The sequence below is a fragment of the Saccopteryx leptura genome, chromosome X, assembly GCF_036850995.1.
Source record: "Saccopteryx leptura isolate mSacLep1 chromosome X, mSacLep1_pri_phased_curated, whole genome shotgun sequence".
Taxonomy (NCBI): domain Eukaryota; kingdom Metazoa; phylum Chordata; class Mammalia; order Chiroptera; family Emballonuridae; genus Saccopteryx; species Saccopteryx leptura.
In genome coordinates, this window is record NC_089516.1 from 116,553,228 (window position 1) to 116,581,088 (window position 27,861).

General features: G+C 41.2%; 1 protein-coding gene across 6 annotated transcripts in view; it reads left to right on the top strand.

Moving 5' to 3' along the window:
* STAG2 (STAG2 cohesin complex component) overlaps positions 1-27,861 on the top strand; it is a 150,103-nt gene that overhangs the window by 16,223 nt on the left and 106,019 nt on the right. The gene's annotated exons all lie outside the window — the stretch shown is intronic.

A 27,861-nucleotide genomic window follows, 5' to 3' on the forward strand; every position in this document is an offset into this window, starting at 1 on the left:
TTTAGGTAAATTGTTCTAAATGCAGGCAACATTATGATGCCACTTTGCATTGTTCTGTTCTGTTTTTCATTTTCTCTAGCCTTCCTCTGTTGCTTTTCTACCTCCAGTCGTTTTGGAACTTTTAAAATTCTCCATACAAAGTACACTGCTCACAAAAATTAGGGGATATTTTATAGCTTTATATTCATTTTGAAATATCTCCTAATTTTTGTGAGCAGTATAGAAACCTTTTTGATGGTAATTTCCTTTTTTTACTCTTATGCTGTTACTACTAATGTTAGCTAACTCTGTGCTAGGTACTTCTACATGCTAGGCACTTAAATAGAAATGATTTCCAAAATTAACCCATTTACCTGACCAGGTGGTGTTGCAGTGGATAGAGAGTCAGACTGGGATGCAGAGGACCCAGGTTCGCAACCCCGAGGTTGCCGCCTTGAGCATAGGCACATCCTGCTGGTGCATGGTCGCTGGCTTGAGCAAAGGGCTCACTTGCTCTGCTGTAACCCCCTCTTCCTGTCAAGGCACATATGAGAAAGCAATCAATGAACAACTGAGGTGCCACAATGAATAATTGATGCTTCTCATTTCTCCCCCTTTCTGTCTGTCTCTATATGTCTGTCTCTCTGTTGCTCTATCACACACACAGAAAAATTAACCCATTGAAAAAACATGGGCACTTACTATTTTCTATTTACAGGTGAAGAAACAGGTATTGCATGAAAATGTAAAATTGCCCAAGAGCGCATACAGTAAGCCCTCACTTAGTGTTGTCCATAGGTTCTTGGAAACTGACTTAAATGAAACTACAAGTAACTAAACCAGTTTTACCCTAGGTTAATTCCTTAAAGCATTTTTTTCTGGTCACAAAACTAAGCAAACCTCTAAATAAAGACTCAGAACATTTCTAATATTAAACGTTGAAATGCATGTGAGCTATACATATGCATACATTTAAGGAAGATCAAGAAAAAGGCGAAGTTTTTTCTATCCCACTCTGGAACCTCCAGATGCAAGATGGGAACCACCCTGGCCAGGAGACAGGCAGACACACACACACACACACACACACACACACACACACACACACACTCTCTCTCTCTCTCGCTGGGACTGGATCACTGTAGACATGTCAGTTCACCTCACATGTACATCTTTAGGATGTGGGAGGAAACCAGAGGCCTTGGAGAAAAGCCACACAAACATGGGAAGAACATGCAAACTCAATGCAGTCAGTAGGTCCTGGCTGGGAATTGAACTTTTTAATCCCCATTATACTGATAGGACATTATTTGAGGACCTGCTGTACCTAGGAAGTGGTGGGGCCTTGATGTGAAACCAGGTTGTCAGGCTGATAAGAGTCCATGTTCTTAGTGCTACAGCACCTTACTACTGATTGGTTGACATTAACGTGAATGGTGTCCTCACCTTGGCAATATATTTAAATCCTCTCTTTAATTATGGAATTATGATTGTTCATCCTTACAGGAATTTTAAAGGTCAGCAGAGGATTAGGCAAATTTCTGATCCCCAGGTTTTCCTAGCATAAAATAGTTGTAATCCTGTTTGTTTTATATGTTATGGGAATTAGATAACAATACCTTTTCCGAGTATTTTTTTTTTGTGTATGTGTACCAGACAATATGCTGAGGGTTTTGCTGGCATGACAGGCCCTCAGATAATTGTAATATTCTCATTTGTTGAGTACATTTCATTTGTCATATACCTGAGGATAGTATACCCATTTTATAAATGAGAAGACTGAGGCCTAAAGGAATTAAGACATTTGCTGAAATATGTAGGTTCCTACCTTAAAGCCTTTTTTTACTTGCTGGTCCTTCTGCCTGCCTTGGTTCATTGTTTATACAGGACATTTTGTTCAAATAATTAGCCTTTCAGTGACGTATTTCTTGGCCATGTCATGTAAAATAATGTTCTTTGCTCCTAAGTCCTCCCTTTCTTCCTCTTTTATTTCTTGGCAAGAGTCTTCATCATCAGACAGTTTTACATGGATTGTCTCTTTCCCTACACTAGAATCTAAACTCATTGAGGGCAAGAATGTTTTTCTTGATCATTGCCTTATCCCCAGCGCCTAGAACAGAGCTTGGGACATAGTATAGAATCATGTGATATTGAGTGGCTCCTTTATGCGGTATCCTGAGACTCATTTGTAAGCTGATCTTGAGTTAAACTGGTTTAATTTTAATGAGCTAAAATGGATATTCCCTGGAACAAAGAAGTGTTGTGGTGTGTGCTCAGGCCTGTTCTAGGATGGGAGTGGGGAGGCAATTGAGTCTTGCATTGTCATGAATTGCCTATGAATTCCAGGAGGAAGGAGTGTGTGCCCGAGCTCAGCTTCTGATTCTGTGAAGCCTTTATCTCTTTAATAGAGATCTGCCATCAGCTTTTTTTTTTTTTTTTTCTGCTTAAATTTCATCCCCTCATCTTGCCTAAAAATTCGTTCATTGACCAAACATAATGTATTTGTGATGTGCATAGTTTGGAGCTATATGTGAAGCAGGGAGTTAGTTGGCTTCAAACAGGATTTCTAGCTTTGCAATTTGTAAGTTAGTAGGAAATAACATGTATAACATATATGTATGAACAGATGTTATATGTGTGTTCAAAACTGCCATGTATTGAAACTTTCAATAATTACGTTTTAGTTGATATTTTCATAGCACATCAGTCACTTTCTGATGTTGTAGAATGCATACCTCTTTGTTTCTACTCAAAATTTCTTGCAATATATGTAGTGGGAGCACAGTAGTGATGTACAATATTGTACTACCATGATCTTGTACTTAAATGGTAACTGATTTTGTTTTTTTTTTAATCTTTTTTTCTTTTATTTTTTGGAAGTTGGAAATGGGGAGGCAGTCAGACTCCCGCATGCGACCAACCGGGATCCACCCGGCATGCCCACCAGGGGGCGATGCTCTGCTCATCTGGGACATTGCTCTGTTGCAACCAGAGCCATTCTAGCGCCTGAGGCAGAGGCCACAGAGCCATCCTCAGCGCCCGGGCCAACTTTGCTCCAATGGAGCCTTGGCTGTGGGAGGGGAAGAGAGAGACAGAGAGGAAGGAGAAGGGGGAGGGGTGGAGAAGCAGATGGGCGCTTCTCCTGTGTGCTCTGGCAAGGAATCGAACCCAGGACTCCTGCACGCCAGGCCGATACCCTACCACTGAGCCAACTGGCAACTGATTTTGGAAAGACACGAATTATGTTTTAGATACTTCAACCTTAAGCTGATATCCAACTGGATTTCAGGAGGTATAAGAGCAGGAGAGATATATGCTAAGGATCCCTGTGCATAGATTACATTGGCCTTTGATGGGGACTTAAAATAAAGAAAAGCAGAGGATCAGGAGTGAAAACCTTTTTCTTTTCTTTTTATTGAGTTTATTGGGTTGACACTGGTTGACAAAATTATTCAGGTTTCAGATGCACAATTCCACAATACATCATCTGTGCACCGTATAGTGTGTTAACCCCCCCCCCCATGTCAACTCTCCTGTCACCACTTATCCCCTCCGTGTCTTCTCCACCTCTCCCATGCCCCCCTCCTTCCCGGCAATCACCAGAAAACCTTGTTGATTGGGCCCAAGGAAATAGAACCATGGTCAGGGAGTTAGGAGGAAATCTAAAAAATGTAGCATTAAATCTCTAAGCATTTCAAATTTTAAAAGAATCCAGATGACGTGTTTTCCATCTGGGAGATGCTTTTAAATTGTATAGATATAAAAGCATCCAATTATGTCAAGGTGAAATGATCTTTAAAGCTGATGTAATCAATGATTATTTGAAAAGAAAAACTTTTTTCCCCTTTTGTTCCTCTGAACTTTCATGTGAAATAAAAGTGTAGGCAACCAATTACAGTTTTCTTCAAGTTTTATAGAAAAGCTACCTTGTGTACAAATAATGCCATACATGAGTAACTTATCAAATCTTCTCACTTTTCTGCTTCTTGGGAAAATATTTCAGAGAAATTATCTATCTGAAAAAAGTGCTTATAACTTCACTTTCCTCATTCTAAGTGCTTACTTTTTTATTTTGGTAAAATATGAATTTTACCATTTTAAGGACATAGTTAAATGGCATTAAGTGCATTCAAATTGTTGTGAAAATGTCCTCATTACCCATCTCCAGAACATTTTCATCACCCTGTAAAGGAACTGTACCCATTAAAAAACCCCTACCTCCACTCCGTCCTCAAACAGTCCCTGGTAACCATTGTTCTGCTTTGTGTTTCTATGTATTTGACTATTCTAGGTACCTCAGTACAGGAGGAAGCGTAGAGTAATTGTCTTTTGAAGACTGGATTATTTCACTTGGCATAATGTTTTCAACTTTATCCATGTTGTAGCATGTTTCAGAATTTCCTTCCCTTTTAAGCTTGAATAGTATTCCATTACACGCATATGCTGCATTTTGTTCATTCATCCATGTTGGCCACTTGGGTTGCTTCCACCGTTTTGCTATTGTGAAAATGCTGCTGGGTATACAAATATCCCTTCAAGTCTCTATTCTAAATTCTTTTGTGTATATACCCAGAAGTAGAATTGGTTCACAGATATTTGAGTATCTAGTACGTGGCAGTCACTGTGCTAAGCATTATGGATTTACTTTTTCACTTTTTATTTAAAATTTGTTATAAAAATATTTATTGACTAAGTGAGAAAGGAAGGGAGAAAAAGAGAGAGACAGGTACATCGATCTGTTCCTGTATGGGCCCTAACCGGGGATTGAACTGGCATCCTCTGCTGCACTTAGGGACTATGGTTTTAACTAATCAAGCTTCCTGGCCAGGGCGGGCACTGGGAGATTAGGAATGAACGTGACAGCCTGGTCCCTGCACTCAAAGAGTTTATCGTCTGGTCGGGGCAGATTAAATAAGCAGTTACAATTAAGTACTGTATTAGCTTTCCAAAATGGCAAGTACAGAGTGCCACAGGTAAGTGTAAGCATTATATGATTGTAATAATGTATAGAGTGAAAAGAATACAAAATATTAGCTGCTTTCCTACATTCCATTAGTATCCCTTGCAGCAGCCCCCACCTCCCTACCAACCACATGAAAATCTCTTCTGCTCTTTTTGCACTTTTAGGTACTAGGACTTAATATCCTCTTTTTGCACTTTTAAAGATGTACTGCATCTGGGGTTTATCTTTGACTAATGTGAGGTAGGACTATTGTGATATTATGACTTGTTTGTTTATTTATTTGACAGAGATGGAGAGTCAAGAGAAAGGGACAGAAAGGAAGGGATAGAGAGGAGAAGTATCAACTCATACTTGTGGCACCTTAGTTGTTCAATGGTTGCTGCTTTCTCATATGTGCCTTGACTGGGGGGCTACAGCAGACCAAGTGACCCCTTGCTCAAGCCAGAGACCTTGGGCTCAAGCCAGTGACCATGGGGTCATGTCTGTTATCCCACACTCACGCCAGCGACCCCGCACTCAAGGTGGTGAGCCCGCGCTCAAGCCGGGGACCTTGAGGTCTTGAACCTGGGTCCGCTGTGTCACAGTCCGATGCTCTACCAGGGGTCCCCAAACTTTTTACACAGGGGGCCAGCTCACTGTTCCTCCGACTGTTGGAGGGCCGCCACATACAGTGCTCTTCTCACTGACCACCAATGAAAGTGGTGCCCTTTCCAGAAGTGCGGCAGGGCCGGATAAATGGCCTCAGGGGGCCGCAGTTTGGGGATACCTGCTCTATCTTCTGCACCACTGCCTGGTTAGGCTGTGATACTGGGATTTATAGAAAATATATATTTGGTCTTCTTCCTGTTTCTGGTACAGAGCTCCTTAAGTGGCGAGAGTAAAGAAAAGGTGTCTATTTTGTATTTTTCTGAAGTGAGAAACGGGGAGGTGGAGAGACAGACTCCTGCACGCGCCCGACTTGTATCCACCCCGCATGCCCACTAGGGGACGATGCTCTGCCCATCTGGGGTGTTGCTCCACTGCGGCTGAGCCATTCTAGTACCTCAGGCGGAGGCCATGGAGCCATCCTTAGTGCCCGGGCAACTTGCTCCAAGGGAGCCTTGGCTGCTGGAGGAGATGAGAGAGACAGAGAGAGGAAGGAGAGGGGGAGGGGTGGAGAAGCAATTGGTCATTTCTCCTGTGCACCCTGACCAGGAATTGAACTTAGGACTTCCACATGCTGGGCCGACACTCTACCACTGAGCAAACCGGCCAGGGCTTAGGTATCTTTTATTTTAATTAAGTGGCTATCGGAACTCACCTAAAGATGGGGACTGGTTGATTTCCTTTGGAACCAGTGCTATGATTAGAGGGTTGGAACTGTAAGTCTCATCCCATGACCTCCAGGGAGGGGAGAGGGGCTGGAGACAGAGCTCAATCACTAATAGTCAATGTTTTAATCAACCAAGTCTATATAATGAAGGGTCCATAGAACCAAAAAGGACTGTTCAGGGAGCTTTCCCGGTTGGTAAACAAGTGGAAATTTTGGGGGAGCGGTGCCCTCTGAGAGGGTTGGAAGCTTCACGCCGCATACCTATACGTCTCTTTCATCTGGCTGTTCCTAAATTATCCTTTTATAGTAAACTGGTGATCTAGTTAGTTAATATTTCTCTTTGTGAGCTAGCAAATTAACTTGAGGAGATGGTTGTTGGACTTGGCACTGGCCTCTGAAATGGGTAGGGAGCTGTCTCGTAGGACTTAGCCCTTAACCTCTGGAATCTGGTGCTGATCTGGGTAGACAGTGTCAGAATTTGGTTGAGTTGTAGGACACCCAGCTGGTTTCTGGAGAACTACTTGGTGCTGTGTGGGAAATGCGCCAACACACATAGGAATTGGTTCCCAGAACCACTGGAGCCATATCCACTTTTGTCTTTGCTTCCTACCATGCCATGAACTACCTAGTTATTTTTATTTTTTTAAAAGTACTTTATTTTATTGATTTTACAGAGAGGAGAGGGAGGGGGGAGTGAGAAGTATAGACTCCTAGCTGCTTCACTTTAGTGGTGCATTGCTTTCTTGTTGCTTGTCGTGTGTACCTTGATGGGCAACCCCAGAGTTTTGAACCAGCGACCTTAGCATTCCAGGTCGACACTCTATCCAGTGTGTTACCACAGGCCAGGCTTATTTTTCTTGCAGTACATTTTTCTCTTTCAGTTTTGATTAAAAAAAAAAAATATATATATATATATAATATAAATTGATTTTAGAGAGTAATGGGAGAGAGACAGTGATTTATTCATTTGTTATACATTCATTGGTTGTTTCTTTTTTTTAAGTGATTAAATTTATTTTATTGATTTTTTTTACTTTTTTTTTTTTTTTGTATTTTTCTGAAGCTGGAAACGAGGAGAGACAGACAGACTCTCGCATGCGCCCGACCTGGATCCACCCGGCAGGCCCACCAGGGGTGACGCTCTGCCCACCAGTGGGCGATGCTCTGCCCCTCCAGGGCGTCGCTCTGCCGTGACCAGAGCCACTCTAGCGCCTGGGGCAGAGGCCAAGGAGCCATCCCCAGTGCCCGGGCCATCTTTGCTCCAATGGAGCCTCGCTGTGGGAGGGGAAGAGAGAGACAGAGAGGAAGGAGGGGGGGTGGAGAAGCAAATGGGCGCTTCTCCTATGTGCCCTGGCCGGGAATTGAACCCGGGTCCCCCGCACGCCAGGCCGACGCTCTACCGCTGAGCCAACCGCCAGGGCCTGATTTTTTTTAATAGAGGAAGTGGGGGAGAGAAAGAGAAGCATTCATTTGTTCTTCTTAGTTGAGCATTCATTTGTCGCTTCCCAGTTGTGTCCTGACCAGGGATTGAACCCACAACCTTGGTGTTTCGGGACAACACTCTGACTGGGCTAACCGGCCACGTTGGTTGATTCTTGTATGTACCCTGACAGAGGATTGAATCTGTAGCCTTGGCTTATTGGGGTGACGCTCTAGCACATGAACTACTGGGCCAGGGCATCCTCCTGATTTCTAATGACACTACCTAGATGTGTAGTTTAGGCTTCTTTCCTAATTCTGTCCAGCAGTGGGATTATGCTATCAATACGTGTGAACTTTTAAAGCTCTGTGTAGATGAAGATACATTGTTTTCCAATAGGGTTGTACTCACCTTACAGAGCTGACATTGCTGTGATACATGGCAACCACATTATCCCTGCTTTAGAGATGTTATTTTAAGTGGTTTGCCAGTGGTATTTCAGGTTCTTTAATTTGCGTTTCTTTGATTACTAGCTAGAATGAGTATTTCCCCTTATTTTTCAACAGGTATTTTGAGTGTGACAGACAACACTTAAATTTAACCAGAGGCCCTTTTTAATTATGAGTATGCAGTAGTAGTTTTCTGGTTAATTACTGGTATTGATGGTTTTTAGTATTAAGTAGATGTATCTAATTATTTTAAATTGGGTTTGTGTATTATTTTTGTGATGTCTGTTCATCTTATTTGTGGTTTTAGTTTTTAATTTCAATTTTAGAAGCAGAAGTTGCTTAGGAAACTTGCAGTAATCTATGATCCTCTTGTCTAGTCCAGTAGTGCATTAGGTGGACAGTTTGTGGATAAGCTGTGCTCAAGTGTGCCATAGATTGTAAATAGAATATGAGAGAACCAGTTGGAAAACCCCAGAGTTTTTTTCCCTTACTGCATTGGAATATTTTTAGCAATGGAGCCTATAGTGAAATTAAAATTTTATTAGTAGTTCAGCCTGTATCTTGATAGTAATGATAATTTTTACTAATGAGCAGGGTACAGAAAGTAAAGATGGCTGTTAGACATCATTTTTTAAAAAAATTATATGATTGCATTCATGGTTATGCCAGGTAGTATGTAGTTCAGACTTCCCTTATTGAGAATTTGTCATTGCCAGGCATAGTGAGACCTATGGGATAAGGTGTACCCATCTAAGATATTTGAGAATGTTTTGGACTACCTAATTTTAGAGTGATTAAAGAGGCACTAGCAATTTTGTATTGAAAAAATGTTCAGGTGTGGGGAGAGAAGATGGGGGCAAATGGTAATAAAGAATTGTTAATTTTCAAACACTCTAGATTAAGATTTGTTTTAGTTAGGAGCATAAAAATGTATTTATAGCTTTAAACTGATCATGCATGTTATGTTTAAATGTGAGTTGGAGCCCTGCTCCCTCCCCTCTCAACACAATCACCTTATTTTATTTTCATGATAGCCTTTATCATTGCTTGGTATTTTCTTCTTTTTTTCCCCACACTAGGATTTAAGTCCTTTGAGGTCAGGGTTTTGCTGTTTAATGTTGTAACCTTAATAGTGCCTGGTATAGTAGGTACTCAAAATATATTTGTATTTGTTGAATGAATGAATGAACGAGTTATTTAATAATTTAACTGGATACTGATTAAAATATTTAGAAATAAATTCAGTCCTAGTTGTGAATATAACTAAATGAACTTTTAGACATTATTAGATTTTTTTTTTTAAATTAGTTTGAGAAGGTGGAATAAGCTTTGTTATCTGAGGGGCTTGTTGGTATTACTGTAGATCCAAGAAATTAGAGGTAAGGCTAAGAAAGACACCAATATCCAAATGTTCATTAAATAAACCTTTTGCTGTATGCAACTATGTCTGAGCTCATTATCTGAGCTATGACTATTAGCAGATTTTCTTTTAATTAGTTTTCACAAGTTAGAACAAGGTTTTATTCCTAAGCATCTGATTTGGTGTACACTATGTCCTCACCCAATGTCACAGTAGGTTCTCTGACTTGAAGGCAAAACTATATAAGGAAGCCAATTTTACCATAGCCTGATTGATGTAAGCGAGTTACCGTATTTTTTTGCTCCATAAGACTCACCTGACCTTAAGACACACCTAGGGTTTTAAGGAGGAAAGTAAGAAAAAAATGAACTAATCAGTGTGTTAAAATATTTAATAAAATATACCACAATAATATTTCAACAATGTAAACTCAACAGCAGTATAACAACCATTAGCACTGTTATTAACAAATGAGAAGAGACTTTAATGTTCAAATACTCTTCTAGTTGTCCAGGAATCCTCAGCAGCTAAAAATAATGAACATTTATTTGCTCCATAAGATGCGCAGGCATTTTCGCTTCCACTTTTGGGAGAAAAATGTGCGTCTTTTGGAGTGAAAACTACGGTAAGTTCCTTTAGCCACCTTATCAACATTATATATAACAAAATGATGTACGAAATGACCTTGTTTGAGGACCTGCTGTATTTCCAAACATAGACAAGTTTCTTTTGCAAGCTGCAGAAGTTAAGAAATCTGAAACAGGTGAAAAAAGGAGAAGTTAGTCAAACTACGGTTGACCCTTGCACAATGCAGGTTATAAGGATGCTGACACTCCCCATAAACAGTAGGAAATCCAAGTATAACTTTAGACTCCCCCAAAACTTAACAGCTAATTGCTGACTATTGACTGGAAACCTTACTGATTGCATAGCCAGTTAACAAATTTTGTATGTTTCATGTGTATTATATACTGTATTCTTACAATATAAAGTAAACTAGAGAAAAGAAAATGTTAAGGAAATCATAAGTAACCTGAGTTGGGTAGCTCAGTTGGTTAGAGCATTCTTTTGATACATCAAGGTTGTGAGTTCGGTCCCCAGTCAGAGCACATACAAGAATTAACCAGGGAATGCATAAATAAGTGGGACAACAAATTGATGTTTTTCCTTTTTCCCTTCCTCTCTCTCTAAAATCAGTAAATAAATTAATAAAACAAAATCATAAGGAAAATACATTTATACTGTTTATTGAAAAATATTGCATGTAAAGTGGAACTCTGCAGTTCAAACTCGTTTAAGCGTCAACTGTATATTGCCTTTCTTTTTGGCCAACATCTTGTAAGAAGACTGGGGGAGGGGAGGTATGTTTGTGTGCACTGTATTCCCCAATGTTGAATGTATTACCTAATACCAAATTCTGAGTGTGTTGCTCATTATGTGTGTTAAATGAAATAGTGATGATCCACCATACTTTTAGTGCATTATAGGGTTTTCATAGTATTTTCACATTGTCCTTGTACTAATCTTTTAGGGAGGGAGGTCTTGTGGTAATTCTGCTATTTTCCTTTTTTTTTTTTTTTTTTTTGAGAGAGAGAGAGAGAAAGGGATAGATAGGGACAAACAGGCACGGAGAGAGATGAGAAGCATCAATCATCAATTTTTCGTTGCAACACCTTAGTTGTTCATTGATTGCTTTCTCATATGTGCCTTGACCATGGGCCTTCAGCAGAGTGAGTAAGCCCTTGCTCGAGTCAGCGACCTTGGGTCCAAGCTCGTGAGCTTTGCTCAAACCAGATGAGCCTGCGCTCAAGCTGGCGACCTCGGGGTCTCGAACCTGGGTCCTCCACATCCCAGTCCGACGCTCTATCCACTGCGCCACCACCTGGTCAGGCACTATTTTCCTTTTTAAAAATTATTATTATTATTATTTATTTATTTATTTTTTAATAGAAGCTGGAAACGGGGAGAGACAGACAGATTCCCGCATGCGCCCGACCGGGATCCACCCGGCACGCCCACCAGGGGGCTATGCTCTGCCCCTCCGGGGCATCACTCTGCCGCGACCAGAGCCACTCTAGCGCCTGGGGCAGAGGCCAAGGAGCCATCCCCAGCGCCCGGGCCATCTTTGCTCCAATGGAGCCTCGGCTGCGGGAGGGGAAGAGAGAAACAGAGAGGAAGGAGGGGGGGGTGGAGAAGCAAATGGGTGCTTCTCCTGTGTGCCCTGGCTGGGAATCGAACCCGGGTCCCCCGCACGCCAGGCCGACGCTCCACCGCTCAACCGGCCAGGGCCTTTAAAAATTATTTGACAAGAGTGTCAGAGAGGGGGACAGATAGGGACAGACAAACAGGGAGAGAGATGAGAAGCATCAATTCTTCGTTGTGGCACCTTAGTTGTTGTTCACTGATTGGTTTCTTATGTGTGCCTTGACTGGGGGTCTACAGCAGAACGGGTAACCCCTTGCTCAAGCCAGCAACGTTTGGGCTTAAGTTAGCGACCATGGGGTCATGTCAATGATCCCATGCTCAAGCCAGTGGTCCCATGCTCAAGCCAGTGGTCCCGTGCTCAAGCCGGATGAGCTTGCAACCTTGAGGTTTTGAACCTGGGTCCTCCACGTCCCCGTCTGATGCTTTATTCACTGCACCACCGCCTGGCCAGGCTCATGCTATCTTTAAAATGAAAAATTGTCCTTCCAGAGGAGCCAAACAACATTGTCCAAGGTCATAGAACTAGAGTTCTTGACAGAAACACTAGAACATGCATTTGGTTTCCTGATTCTGGTTCTGTGCTCTAGAACCATAGAGTTTTAGATCAGGAAGAAACCTTAACTCTAACCTCCTTTATATATGTATGGGAAATAATTTAACATTATAAAGCTAATGTGCCAGGGTTCTATTCCAGACCTCCTTAGATTGTTTTTTTTTTTTTTTTTTTTTTTTTTTTTTTTTGGGTGACAGAGATAGAGTGAGAAAGACAGGAAGGGAGAGAGATGAGAAGCATCAATTCTTCATTGCACCTCCATAGTTGTTCATTGATTTCTCATATGTGCCTTGTCCGGGAAGCTACAGCAGAGCAAGTGGCCCCTTGCTTAAGCCAGTGACCTTGGGACATGTCTGTGATCCCACGCTCAAACCAGCAACCCTGCAGTCAAGCTGATGAACCCACGCTTAAACCAGTGATCTTGGGTTTTGAACTTAGGTCCTCTGCGTCTCAGTCCAACGTTCTATCCACTGCACTACTTCCTGGTCAGGCCAGATTGATTCTTTATTGTGTCTAATCAATCTTCCATGTGTTTGATCATGGAAGTTTGTATGCTACTAGTTGAATTGGCTGGCAGATAACAAAGTTATTAGGGTTTCACAATAGTTTTCTGGTTCATGTTTATACTTGTAATGGTGAATATCTTCCTAAACCATTTGAATGTATTTTGAGGCAACTTGCAATAGTGGGAAGAAGTTAGTAAGCCTTTAGAGTCAAGCTGATTTAAGTTGGAACCCTATGACTCCTTTCCTCATTAACTGGACTTGTAGAAATTAATTTCTCTTGTTTTCTCATCTGTAGACTGGGCAGGATGTCATCTGGAAATAGTTAAATATAGTGTATTATGTTAAGTTTATGAAATATGGAATTTGTTTGATAATGTTAAGGTTATTTTATAAAATGTCAGAGATATGAAACAGTCTTTATGGTGCAGAAAGGAACAACTAAGATGAAAGCAAATTCGGGTAAACATTTGTAGCAAATATGACCAAAGGTTTTTTTTTTTGTTTGTTTTGTTTTTTCCCTGAAGCTGGAAACGGGGAGAGACAGTCAGACAGACTCCCTCATGCGCCCGACCGGGATCCACCCGGCACGCCCACCAGGGGGCGATGCTCTGCCCCTCCAGGGCGTCGCTCTGTTGCTACCAGAGCCACTCTAGCGCCTGGGGCAGAGGCCAAGGAGCCATCCCCAGCGCACGGGCCATCTTTGCTCCAATGGAGCCTTGCTGCAGGAGGGGAAGAGAGAGACAGAGAGGAAGGAGAGGGGGAGGGGTGGAGAAGCAGATGGGCGCTTCTCCTGTGTGCCCTGGCCGGGAATCGAACCCGGGACTTCTGCACGCCAGGCCAACGCTCTACCACTGAGCCAACCGGCCAGGGCCCAAAGGTTTTTTTTATGTTAGTTAGCATTCATACAAATCGATGTGAATAACTATTCTGATTTTAAATGTTAGTAAACATTACGGTTTTAATACTATTGTTACCACGTATTGAGTCTTACTAAGTGCCAGGCACTAGCTAAGTGTCATTTTAAATCCTTAGGCAGTAAACGTGAAGAATAGGTTAAAATCTCCCCATTTTACAAATTGCAAAAAATTGTAGGCATGCTCCTTATCACTAATCAAATGTCCTAATATAAATGTCCTACTGGATCTCATGAAAAAAAATAAGAATTGCACATAAAATCTATACACAGAAAGCAGTGTTATTATAATGAAATATTGGAGTAAATCTTAATGTCTAGCAAGAAGTAAATAGAGTATGATACAGCATATCTGTTGAAATTTCATGGAACTATTAGTTTTTATTACTATTATATAAATGGTAGCCATGGATATAGAAATTAAAAGTATGCATAATAAATATCTGTTCTGTGAATGTAGTTTTGAAAAATCGACACCTAGACATCCATGCATGCACATCCAGATGAAGCCTGGAGAGCAAAATCAAAATAAGTGAATTATTAGGGTAATGGGTGCTACGTGATTGTTCTGAATTCTTTAAAGGGAATTTTGCATGCAGTTTGGTGGGAACCAAAGTCAAAAGCTTGTGTACTTTGCACTGAAGAAAATTGTTTTTTAATGCTCAGAGGGTTTGACCTAGATGGTATGGTATATTTTTTTCTTATACTTTGAGTGGACTTTAATAGTCCCAACTCGACTGGCTTTTTACTTTATTTTAATAAACATGACATACATTATTCAACCCATTGCAGTTTACCATGACATTTTAGTGTTGTTCTTTTCTTCCTGTTCTTGGAAATTATAGCCTTTATAAGTAGACCTGTACCTTAATAGTTATTTTTGTACCTTAATGGATTTGAGAATCTTCAACTTCTTGGTGACATTAAAGAAGCACACGTTTTAAGCCAGCAGCTTTCAATTGGTGTGCCACAAGAATTTTAAAAACATGCAGTACCTGACTGTTTAGTCAGGGGGCACTTAATGACCTCTTTTCCTTTTGTCAAATAAAAAAAAAATGACAACAGCCTGACCCGGTGGTGGTGCAGTAGATAGAGCGCATTGGACTGGGACACGGAGGACCCAGGTTCGAGACCCCGAGGTCGCCAGCTTGAGTGCGGGCCCATCTGGTTTGAGCAAGGCTCACCAGCTTGAGCCCAAGGTCGCTGGCTGGAGGAAGAGGTCACTCGATCTGCTGTAGTGTCCCCCTCCCTTCCTGGTCAAGGCACATATGAGAAATCAGTCAATGCACAGCTAAGGAACCACAACGAAAAATTGCTGTTTCTCATTTCTTTCCCTTCCTGTCTGTCCCCTATCTGTCCCTCTCTCTGGAAAAAAAAATGACAACAACCAACACAATAGCCATCTGTTGTGAATGAATAAAAATTATACTTATTTTTTTGGTCAGATTGGTAAAAAATACAATGTATAATTTTGGTGTGCTACAGTTTTAATAATTAGTTTATATTTGCCATAAGATGAAAAAGGTTGGGCATTGCTGTTTTAAGCCATCCATTGTAACCTTCCATGCCCATTGCTTTTTGTGTGGCTGTCTTGTCAATCAGCAAAGCAAATACTTTACTGCTCTCTACCTTCTGAATTACTTCATATATTTTATGGTTGATATATTTTATGGTATGTGTGTTCTTTTCTATTTCACTGCTTCCATAAATAAAGACTTGTTGAGATGTTAGTTTGATCCACTCTCTTTTTCCATTCGTCTGAATACTACATGGCACAGTGCACCATTGATTCTTGCGTTTCTCATTCATATTCTGATTTTAAGAAGCTTGTTAGAGTTTGCCTGGGGAAATAAATGGTTTGATGGTTTTAGGTGACTTGAGAACTAACTTACTAGAGTGCCTTTTTTCCATTGTTTCCAGTTGTGTTTCAGTTAAGGGCATTGTTAAATTGATTCATTTTTATTCTTTCTGTCTGTCTGTCTTGTTTTAAATTAATCTTCAGGGAGTGTGTCTGCAAGTGAAACTCTTGAGAGTTCCCTGTACTAGAATTCTTCGGAATGTTTGCCTTTCCTGGTGGTTGTATATTTTACAGAAGCAGCATCTGCAGCATGTTCTGAAGCATGGTTCTCATGTCTTCAAATGATTTTTTAAATGTTTGGTGCAAACTGCTTCAAAAGAAGAAAGAACTTTATTATTATTTGTATAAAAATAATGATTCCTGATCATGGTAAAAATGGGATAGAAAGGGATATAAAGTGAAAAATTCCAATTCCCTCCATTATCAATTTTCAGAGATAACCACTGCTGATAGTTTCTTTGTGTTTTTTTTTTTTCTAGACAATTTCTAAGCACAAACTGGATCAAATTTATGTTTTGGTCTATAACTTGTTCTTTTCACTTGGTGATACTGTCTTACATTTTATAATATCAGTTGATTTTTATCAGGGTAGACTTTGTATTTATGAATTTAATCATTCCCATGATTTTAAAAAATGCATAATTTTCCTGAGCATATATGAAATTTAATCTTTTTTTTTTTTGAATTTTTTGAAGCTGGAAACAGGGAGAGACAGTCAGACAGACTCCCGCATGCGCCCGACCGGGATCCACCCGGCACGCCCACCAGGGGCGATGCTCTGCCCACCAGGGGCGATGCTCTGCCCCTCCGGGGCGTAGCTCTGCCGCGACCAGAGCCACTCTAGCGCCTGGGGCAGAGGCCAAGGAGCCATCCCAAGCGCCCGGGCCATCTTTGCTCCAATGGAACCTTGGCTGCAGGAGGGGAAGAGAGAGACAGAGAGGAAGGAGGGGGGGGTGGAGAAGCAAATGGGCGCTTCTCCTGTGTGCCCTGGCCGGGAATCGAACCCGGGTCCCCCGCACACCAGGCCGACGCTCTACCGCTGAGCCAACCGGCCAGGGCCTAATCTTTTTTTTTTTTTAACAAAGAAAGAGATATTGTAATTATTTCTCTACAACAAATTAGCCTAGACATATTTTGTTTTGTGGAAAGTTCATGGGCATGTGATTAAGGGCATGGGCATACTCATACTTTATATTAAAAGAATATACTTTATTATAATGGTGTCTTTTCAGAGTGAATTGTGTACAAGGCAGTTTTTATCTGCCAAGAGTTCATTGTCTTAGTACAGAAGGTACGAAGGAAACTAAAGCATTAAAATGAAGGATCAGTATTGTGATAATGGAAACTTGTATATAGTAACAGAAAGAGGTAGTGATTTTCTGGGAGAGGTCAGGGAATGAGCGTTACAGAGGGGAGGTAGTGATTGAGGTCAGTAGGAGTTTATCAGGGCATTTGAGACCAATGAACCTCCCTCCCTTCCTTTTCTCATATATTACAGCGGTATTCAACTACTTTTATTATTTTCTTAATATTTTTTTCTTTTTTAAGATTTTATTTATTGATTTTGGAGAGAGCAGAGACAGAGAAAGGGGGGAAGGAGCAGAAAGCATCAATTTGTAGTAGTAGCTTGTAGTATTTATCTTGACTGGGCCAGCCCAGGGTTTCGAACTGGTGACCTCAGCGTTCCAGGTTGATGCTTTATCCACTGTACTACCACAGGCCAGGCAACAACTACTTTTAGTTACCTTAACATACCATGCTTTTTGAAGCCCCCTTGTAGTTTTGCTTGAGCTGTTTTTAATGTCTAAAACACTAATGCACCCACGTTTCAGTGTAACTTGTTAATGTCTTTACAGATTTTGATTGGGGTCATCTAAACTCCCCTTTCCCATTTAAGAGCCTGGGCTTCCCATTAAGAGCTCTGTGTCCTGGGCTTCCTATGCATATTTATGCCAGTGTTCTTTTTTTTTTTAAGTGAAAGTGAGAGAGAGAGGGATATGCGGGGACAGACAGATAGGAAGGGAGGGAGATGAGAAGCATCAACTCATAGTTGTGGTGCCTTAGTTCATTGATTACTTTCTCATATGTGCCTTAACTGGGGGGCTCCAGCTGAGCCAGTAACTCCTTACTCAAGCCAGCGACCTTGGGCTTTAAGTCAGGGACCATGAGGTCATGTTTATGATCCCAGGTAACCTCGGGCTCAAGCTCAAGCTGGTGAGCCAGGGCTCAAGCCGTATTTTACTGTTTTTTGATGGTACTCAATTTTAATTTCTTTTGTAACACCTTCACTATCTTTTTTTTTTTTTATAAATTTTTATTAATTTTAATTTATTTTGTTTTTGTTTTTTTTTAAGCTGGAAACGGGGAGAGACAGACAGACTCCCGCATGCGCCTGACCGGGATCCACCCGGCACGCCCACCGGGGGCGATGCTCTGCCCCTCTGGGGCATTGCTCTGCCGCAACCAGAGCCACTCTAGCGCCTGGGGCAGAGGCCAAGGAGCCATCCCCAGCGCCCGGGCCATCTTTGCTCCAGTGGAGCCTCCGCTGCGGGAGGGGAAGAGAGAGACAGAGAGGAAGGAGGGGGTGGGGGGTGGAGAAGCAAATGGGCGCTTCTCCTATGTGCCCTGGTCTGGAATCGAACCCAGGTCCCCCGCACGCCAGGTCGACGCTCTACCACTGAGCCAACCGGCCAGGGCTCACCTTCACTATCTTTGACGCTCACTTGGGGGGCATGATTATTTTACTCATTTTCCCCAACATTTTATTATGAAAAATTTCTAGTATACATAATTGTATTGTGATCGCCCATATATACCCATCACCTTGATTCTGCCTTTTACATTATACTGTATTTGCTTTGTCAGATATCCATCCGTCTGGCCATCACTCTCTTCTATCCATCAATCTTCCATATTTCTTGTGCATTTTATGTTTTTAAATCTCCCCCCAATTATTTGAAAGGGGGGAGTGGGAGAGAAAGAGAGAAAAAAAGCATCAATTCATTGTTCCACTTTTCTTTTTTGTGTGAGAGACAGAGGAACAGATAGGGACAGACAGACAGGAAGGGAGAGAGATGAGAAGCATCAGTTCATTGTTGCGGCACCTTAGTTCATTTTCTTCTCACATGAGCCTTGACTGGGGGGCTACAGCAGAGCGAGTGACCCCTTGCTCAAGCCAGCAACCTTGGGCTTTAGCCGGTGCGCCTTGCTCAAGCCAGATGAGCCCGCGTTCAAGCTGGTGACTTTGGGGTTTCAAACCTGGGTCCTCCGCGTCTCAGTCCGACACTATCCACTGCGCCCCCGCCTGGTCAGGCTCATTGTTCCACTTTTTGATTTAGTTATATACTCACTGGCTGTTTGTCACATATGCCCTGACTGGCATCAACCCATGACCTTGGCACACTGGGACAACACTCTATCCATTGAGCCATACAGCCAGGGCCTTTGTGATGCATTTCAAAGTTGCAGACATTAGTACCTTCCATGGGTAAAAACTTCAGTATAAAATTCACTAAGTGGAGTTAATGCTTGCCCTGGCTGGATAGCTTGGTTTGTTGGAGCATCATCCTGAGGTACAGAGGTTGCAGGTTTGGTCCTTGATCAGGGTACATACAGGAGCAGCTTGACATTTCTGTTTCTCTGTTGCCCTTCCTCTCTAAAATCAATAAATAAATTGAAGAGAAAATAAATGGGATTCATGTTTTATTTATTTTTTAAACATTATTTTTTAGAGGAAGAGAGAGAGAGTGAACACATCAGCTGGTTGTTCTCTTAGTTGTGCCATTGATTGCTTCTCGATTTGTGTCCTGACTGGGGCTTGAGCTGGTGATCTTGGGGCTGAGCCGGCGACCCAGGATTGAAACCAGTAACCCTGGCATTCTGGGACAACGTTCTATCCACTGTGCCATTGGCCAGGGCATGTTTTATTCACTTTTATCCTTTTTCTTTTCTTTTTTTTTTACATTTTAAAAATTGTGCCTGTTCTCTTTGTTATGATGGCTTTCATAGTGCTTGTGTATAGGTGCTTAGTGCTTGAATTGAAATCCTTAATCTTGTGCTTTTGATATAAGTGTTGTACTTGAAATGAGCAATTCAGTAAGGGCTCAAGTAGACAGAATTTCGTAGAACAGGGATAATTATTATGTTTAGATCTCTCTCTCTTTTTTTTTTAACAGAGAGAGAGAGTCAGAGAGAGGGATAGATAGGGACAGACAGGAACGGAGAGAGATGAGAAGCATCAATCATCAGTTTTTCATTGCAACACCTTAGTTGTTCATTGACTGCTTTCTCATATGTGCCTTGACCATGGGCCTTCAGCAGACCGAGTAACCCCTTGCTCGAGCCAGCGACCTTGGATCCAAGCTGATGAGCTTTGCTTAAACCAGATGAGCCCGCACTCAAGCTGGCAACCTCGGGGTCTCGAACCTGGGTCCTCCGCATCCCAGTCCGACGCTCTATCCACTGTGTCACCGCCTGGTCAGGCGGATAATTATTATGTTTATTAGAATAATTTATTATTTAAAAGCCAAAATAAGATTCTAGGGAAACGGGACAGGGTAGGGAGGGGATGACTGGGTTAGGAGGATACTAGAAACTGATTTTAGAAGCAAGCCAGTGTTTTAATTGGACCTTAAAGAAAGATTTTAGGATGAGTAAAAGGGGGGTGGTTATGGTTACAGACTGGAGAAGCAGAGATGGGAGTGAGCGCTGTTCATGGAATAATGAGATAAGCATTATACTTTGGAGCTGTAGGTTTAATTTCATTAATTAAAAAAGCATTAGGTGTTTTTGTTCTTTGGAGGATCTCATTAGGATTTAAAGAGCCTTGATGTTAAGCTATATAACAAGTGGCCTGACCTGTGGTCATGCAGTAGATAAAGTGTCAACCTGGACTGCTGAGGTTGCTGGTTCGAAACCCTGGGCTTGCCCAGTCAAGGCACATTTGAGAAGAAACTGCTAGGAGTTGATGCTTTCTGCACCCCACCTCCCCATTTCTCTCTCTCCTGTCTCTAAAATCGGTAAATAAAATCTTAAAAATTTATATATAACAAGTGTCCCAAAAGATTATCTGATATTTTTATTAAACTCAGTTTTAAAAATCTACTCTTTTTTATACTTTTTTCCAATTGAGTAAACTTTTGTCTGGTTTATTCAGACTTTCTAGAAACTGGCAGCTCTTGGTGTTTCTGTAGAAGATAGAAGGAGATCCCAGTGGCAAGTTGAAGTCCAAACGGAATAAACTTCCTGGAGATTTCCAGACTTGGTTAACTCAAACATGAGCAGTGTCTTTTAGGAAAGAGACACTTCTTTCTTGTGGAAAGAACAGTGGTGTGGTGACCACTGGTGGCTTAAACTCTGGGAAAGCTTCTTTTTTACCCCCCTTCTTTTACAAGAGAGGAGGGAGTATAGAGAAACAGATTCCTGCATTTGCCCCGACCGACTGGGATCCACCCAGCAACCCCTGTCAGAGGCCCATGCTCTGTCCATGTGGAGCCTGTTTACAACTGAGCTATATTTAGCGCCTGAGGTGGAGGCTCCATCTTCAGTGCTCCTCAGCTCCCTGGGCGATGCTTGAACCAATTGAGCCATGATTAGGGGTGGGTAAAGGGAAAGGAGGGGTGGAGAAGCAGGTGGTTGCTTCCCCTGTGTGCCCTGACAGGGAATTGATCCTAGGACATCCACACACCGGCTGATTGATTCTCTACCACTGAGCCAACTAGCCAGGGCCTTCTCTTTTTTCTTCTTTAAAAATTATTTATTGATTTCAGCAAGAGAAAAAGGAGAGAGGCAGGAACATCAAGCTGTTCCTGTATGTGCTCTGACTGGCACTTGAACCCCGCAACCTCTGCATTTGGAGATGATGCTCTAACCAACCGAGTTATCCAGCTAGAGCATCTGGGAATCCTCTTAAGGATGTTCTGGGGAAGTACATCATTGAGCAGTGGCTTTCTGGCATTTGAGAGTATAAGGTTCAGATGATTAAGTGGCCCAATGCAGGCAGGGAGAAGTGTGTTCGCTTCTCTTCTCTATTCATGCCTTCTCTGTCTTTAAAACTGGGCCATCGGGGTATATCGGAGGTTGCTGATTCCATAGTTTACTGCAGCTTTTCTTAAAGTGGGATATGGACCCATCAGTATTGGGGATTTGTGAGTATTACAGGTGCTGAGACTTGTATACAGATCTACTGAATGCTTCCCTAGGTGTGGGTTTTATAACCCTGTATTTTAACAAGCATTTTATATGACTCTTATGCACACTGGAATTTAAGAGAACGACTCTTTTAAGATAGAATTTTTCTTTTATTGATTAAGTGATCCCTAACATGTATTATGGTGGAGCTACTGCTCCCCTTCTGGGAGGTACAATTACAGGCAACAAATACCCGTTTGCTTTATAATAGGATTGCTGGTAAAGTACAGCTGTTGGGGATTTTCTGCTGCTCAGGATTCTGCTAGAGATCATTTGGTGTACACAGTTGTAAGGAAACTATTGTTTCTATGTATTGAACAAGTTATGTATGATATTTCAGGGATTTCTCTGTTTGTTTTAGGTATAAACTTAAATACAGAATAAAATGAAAAGACACCTCATATTTGAATTTATTGGATTCAGAAGATTTTAAGGATATAATTTCATTTTCTGTCTCTCTTTTTTTTTTAAGTGAGAGGAGGGGACATAGTGAGACAGACTCCCATGTGCCCCAAACGGGATCCACCTGGAAACCCCCACCTGTGGCCAATGCTTGAGGGGAAGAGGGAGAGGGAGAGGAGCAGCTGCTCGCTTCTCTTGTGTTTCCTGACCCAGAATCAAACCCGAGATGTCCATACACCAGGCTAATGCTCTATCCACTGAGCAAACCTGCCAGGGCCCATAATTTCATTTTCTGCAAAGCTGATGTGGATTATCCCAACAGGACACCCATTTGCGAAGCAGATATGCCTAAAACAGGTTCATGCTGAGATTTTTGTCTCTTACTAGCATGTGTGACCTTGAACAAGAGACTCTTAACATTTTAAAAACTATTCAGTGTTGATGAGTGTTAAGGGGAAGTTGTGATGTGGTTTTTTTTTTTTTTTTTTAATCATTTTTTTTTTATTTTCTATTTTTCTGAAGCTGGAAACGGGGAGAGACAGTCAGACAGACTCCCGCATGCGCCCGACCGGGATCCACCCGGCATGCCCACCAGGGGCTAAGCTCTGCTCACCAGGGGGCGATACTCTGCCCCTCCGGGGCGTCGCTCTGTTGCTACCAGAGCCACTCTAGTGCCTGGGGCAGAGGCCAAGGAGCCATCCCCAGCGCCCGGGCCATCTTTGCTCCAATGGAGCCTCGCTACGGGAGGGGAAGAGAAAGACAGAGAGGAAGGAGAGGGGGAGGGGTGGAGAAGCATATGGGTGCTTCTCCTGTGTGCCCTGGCCGGAAATCGAACCCAGGACTTCTGCACGCCAGGCCAATGCTCTACCACTGAGCCAACCGGCCAGGGCGATGATGTGTTTTTTTTTTGTTTTGTTTTGTTTTTTAAATTTTTATTTATTTATTCATTTTGAGAGGAGAGAGAGAGTGAGTGAGAGAGAGAGAGAGAGAGAGAAAGGGGGGAGGAGCAGGAAGCTTCAACTCCCATATGTGCCTCAGACCAGGCAAGTACAGGGTATTGAACCGGCGACCTCAGCATTCCAGGTCGATGCTTTATCCACTGTGCCACCACAGGTCAGGCGATGATGTGTTTTTGAAACCATTTTTTGACAGTACTTGCTTAAGTGCTTGCAGTAGCACACTTTTGGTCTTACCGTGATGGTGTGTGGGCATTTTTCTTCTCAGGTTTAATACAGAAATAATAAGGTGAACAGAAAATACCCTCTGTGAATTCTTTTAAGTATACTTGGAGAAGGATGAATATTGCAGGTTGCAAAAATATATATAAGAGGAAGTAGGCAGTACATCAGAGAAACATGGAGAGTGAAAGTTAACCTAGGGATAACTGATTTCAGAAATCTCAGCTCTAAAAGATAATGAATACCCTTTGTATGTGGCAGTGGGAGCAGAGAAAAATGTGAGCAGGTGGAAGAAGCTCATGAGGACAAGGTTTAGTTAGACTAGAAGGGATCGTAGGGCTGAATGGAACAACTATTGCACAAAGATACTGTATTAGCCTGAAGTGATCTGTCTCCTTAGAAGCAATGGAGGCAATCATTGGCTTATCAAACTTGAAAGACTATTCTAATACATAAAGAGCATTTTAAAGTCAGCAAGAAAGAGATTAGCCTGTTAGGAAAAAGGGCAAATGACATGAACAGGGAGGGTTTATGAAAAAGATGCTAAGAATGGCACTAAAACGTAAGGAAGTAAGAGCACAGCAAATTAAAACAAGTATCCCTTCTTAGCCAGACCTATTTGGTTCCCGATTTTCATTAGCAAGAGTTCAGATAATTATGAATATTGCATTATCTGAATCTTGGTTTGTGAGTTTTGAATAACAAGTGTTTTAATGAAAATGTATGTTTGGGTCCTGAGTTGGTAAAGTGGGGCTTCATGTGGGGAGATTCACCTATACTCTGAATGAACCCTTTTTACCTTAGCAGACTGGCAAGATTCAGAAACTTTTGACAGTGCTGTTACTGAAGGTACAGAAACAGATCTACACTGCTCACAAAAATTAGGGGATCAGGGAACGTGCAGATGCTCCAGGACTTTTAAGCCTTTTGATAGTGCATTTTCACCAATGAAATAACTTGGTTTTGCATCTTATTTGCATAACCGAACGACTTTCTTTGACTTGTCGTTTGCTTTTCTGATGTTCTTGTTTAATAAAAAAATCAAATGCTTTGTTTATTGCTTCATATTCATTCTGAAATATCCTCTAATTTTTATATAGATTGCTGGTGGAAGTACAAATTGTCTCTGTCTATAGAGACCAATTTGGTATTATTTGTTAAAATTATAAATGCATATAGCCTTTCGCCAAAATCTTCACTTGTATCTGTTGGAAGAGGGATGCTTATGTGTTAATTGATTAAAATATCCAGAGCAACATGGAATTAAGTATTGTCCAAGTAGCTAAAACAGATAGTTTTGGGGTTTCAGTATAGATATTGAAGAAATTAATTAGAAAAAGTTAATTGGAAGATGGACACAGACTCTATAAATTTTATTAAAATTATTTATATAAAGTCCAGTTCACTTTTTAAAAAATACAGTCCTGTGAGTTTTGGCAAATAGTCTTATACAATTATCATAATCAAGATATATTTCACTTCCAATATCTCTGCCCCTAAATCCCTCCAATACTTCTTGATATATAGTCAGTCTTTCTCCCCAGCCTGACCCCCTGGCAACCATTGATCTGTTTTCTATCCATAGGTTTGGTTGGTTTTTTTTTTTTTGCCTTTCAACTGTCATATAAGTGGTAGCATACAATAAGTAGCCCATTGAGTCTGGATACTTTCCCTTAACATAATGGTTTTTGTTTGTTTGTTTGTTTGTTTGTTTTTGTATTTTTCTGAAGTGAGAAGCAGGGAGGCAAAGAGACAGACTATGGCATGTGCCAACTGGGATCCACTGGCATACACACCAGGGGGTGATGCTTTGCCCATCCAGGCCATTGCTTGCAACTGGAGCCATTCTAGCACCTGAGGTGTAGGCTATGGAGCCAGCCTCAGCACCCGGGCCAACTTTGCTCCAATGGAGCGTTGGCTGTGGGAGGGGAAGAGAGAGAGAGGAAGGAAAGTGGGAAAGGTAGAGAAGCAGATGGGCATTTCTCCTGTGTGCCCTGGCTGGGAATTGAACTCAGGACCTCTATACCCGGCTGATGTTCTACCGCTCAGCCAACCAGCCAGAGCCAACATAATTTGTTTTTTAAGATCCAGCCTAGTATGTATATAGTGATAAGCAAAATAGAATTCATGCCTTGAAAATGGGTAATTATGGCCCTGTCCAGTTGGCCCAGTGGTAGAGTGTTAGCTTGGCCTGTGGATGTCTGAGATTTGATTCCCAATCTGGGCACACAAGAAAAGTGACCACCTACTTCTCCACCCCCCCTTTCTCTCTTGTTCTCTCCTGCAGCCATTGCTTGATTGTTTTGAGCACCTCATCCTGGTGTGGATGGCTCTGTGGAGCCTCTGCCTCAGGTGCTAAAAATAGCTTGGTTGTGAGCATGGCCCAAGATGGGCAGAGCATCGGCCCAGATAGGGGTTGCCAGATTGATCATGGTCTGGGTGCATGCAGGAGTCTGTCTCTATGTTACCTCCTCTCACTTGGAAAAAGAAGAAAAAAAAAGGGCAATTACATACTGTGATAAGTACTAAAAATACAAAAGAAACAAGTTGCTGAGAGACAACTTACAGCAATACTGCTATCTTTTATTTTTTTTTAATACTATCTTTTTTACCTACTTTAAAAATTTTCAATTGCAATTTACATTAAACATTGTTCTGTGTTGGTTTTGGATGTACAGCATAGTGATGGAAAATCATTTACTGTATTTCCCCATGTATAAGATACTCCCATGTATAAGATGTACCTTAATTTGGGGGTCCAAAATTTGAAAAAAAATGTAATACATAAAGTTGTTGAAAACAAGATTTATTCATCATATAATTCATACAACTCCTTATCCACACGAAAAAGCAGGAAGTGCAAGTAAAAAACAAAACAAGAACAAACTACAACCACTGTATAAGATGCACCCAGTTTTTAGACCCCAAATTTTTCAAAAAGTATGTCTTATACGTGGGGAAATACGGTACTTTGCATAGTGGTCCCCTCGGGAGATGAGAGCAGAATTTGGCAAACTTCAGCCCTACCCTGCTGGCTGTATTGTAAATAAAGTTTTATTGGAACACACACACAGAAATGTTCATTTAATTATTTCCTTATCGTTTTTGGTGACACTGGGTAACAAAATGCAGGTTTCAGGTGCATATTCTACAACACATCATCTGAATACTGTGTTGTGTATTTACCACCACCATTCAAGTAAATTACTTATTTGTTAAAAAAAAGATTTAGCCTGATCATATATATCAGGTGTTTGTTCCTTTTATTACTGAGTTGTATCCCATTGTATAGAATAGATAGAACAATTTGTGTATTTATTCACCAATTGAAAGATGTTTGGTTTGTTTTCTACCTTTTGGTGTTTCCAAGTAAAGCTGTCTAGAAGTTTAAAAGTTTTTTACATTTAGTCTAGCATTCTTTTTGACTTAATTTTTTCATATGATATAAGGTATGGGTTAAGGAACTTTTTTTTGGCCTATGGATATCCAATTGTTTGAAAAGACAGTCTTTATTGAAGTGCCATGGCACCTTTGCTAAAAAAAACCAAGTGACCATATGTGGTGGATCTATTTCAGGTCTCTATTCCGTTGATGTGCCCTTCCCCCATTGTTCTGCGTTGATCACCATTCACACTATCTTTATTACTTACTGTAGCTTTATAGTAAGCCTTGATACAATATATAGTGGGCATCCTCCAATTTATACTTTTTCAAAATTGTTTTGGCTGTTCTAATTCCTTTGACTTTTCACCTAAGAATTAGTTTGTTGATTAAAGAAAACTTTGCTAAAATTTTCATTAGACAATTTGCAGTTCTACTTTGGTATACTACTAGATTCACAGAAAGTAGCAAAATAAATGTAGAGGGGATTATATATAGCCTTCATCTAATTTCCCTCATCGGTAACATCTTGCATAACTATTATACAATATCAAGACCAGGAAATTGACATGGGTGTAATTTACAGTTTATTCAGATTTTATGGTTATAAGTGTATTCATTTCTGAGACTGTGTATTCATAATTCTTTCAAATTTTATCCGTATAGATGGTTTTAACTACTGCCACCATCAGGATACTGAACTGTTCCACCATCACAAAGACCTCTCATACTGCTCTTTTATGATTACATTCATCTCTCTCCCTCAGCTTCCTCTACTCTGTTTCTAATCCTTGGCAACCGGTAATGTGTTATGTTCTTAATAATTTGGTCATTTTGTAGGATTTTGTGTAAATGGGAACCTTATAGTATATAACCTGTTGAAACTGGATGCCCCTCTCCCCATTCAAATAATTCCCTTGAGATATAGCCACGTTTTTATATTCCAGCAGTTACTTTTCTGTTGCTGTGTTATATTTCATGGTATGGATGTGTGTTCACTCACTGAAGCTTGTGGTAGTTTGTTGGCAATCTTTGGTGTCCTTGGTTTATGAAAGTATTGTCTTGGTCTTTGCCTTAATCTTCACATGATGGTCTCACTGTGTGTATGTCTGTCATCAAATATCCTCTTTTTATAAGGATACTAGTCATACTGGATCAGCGCCCACACTAAAGACCTCATTTTAACTTGGTAA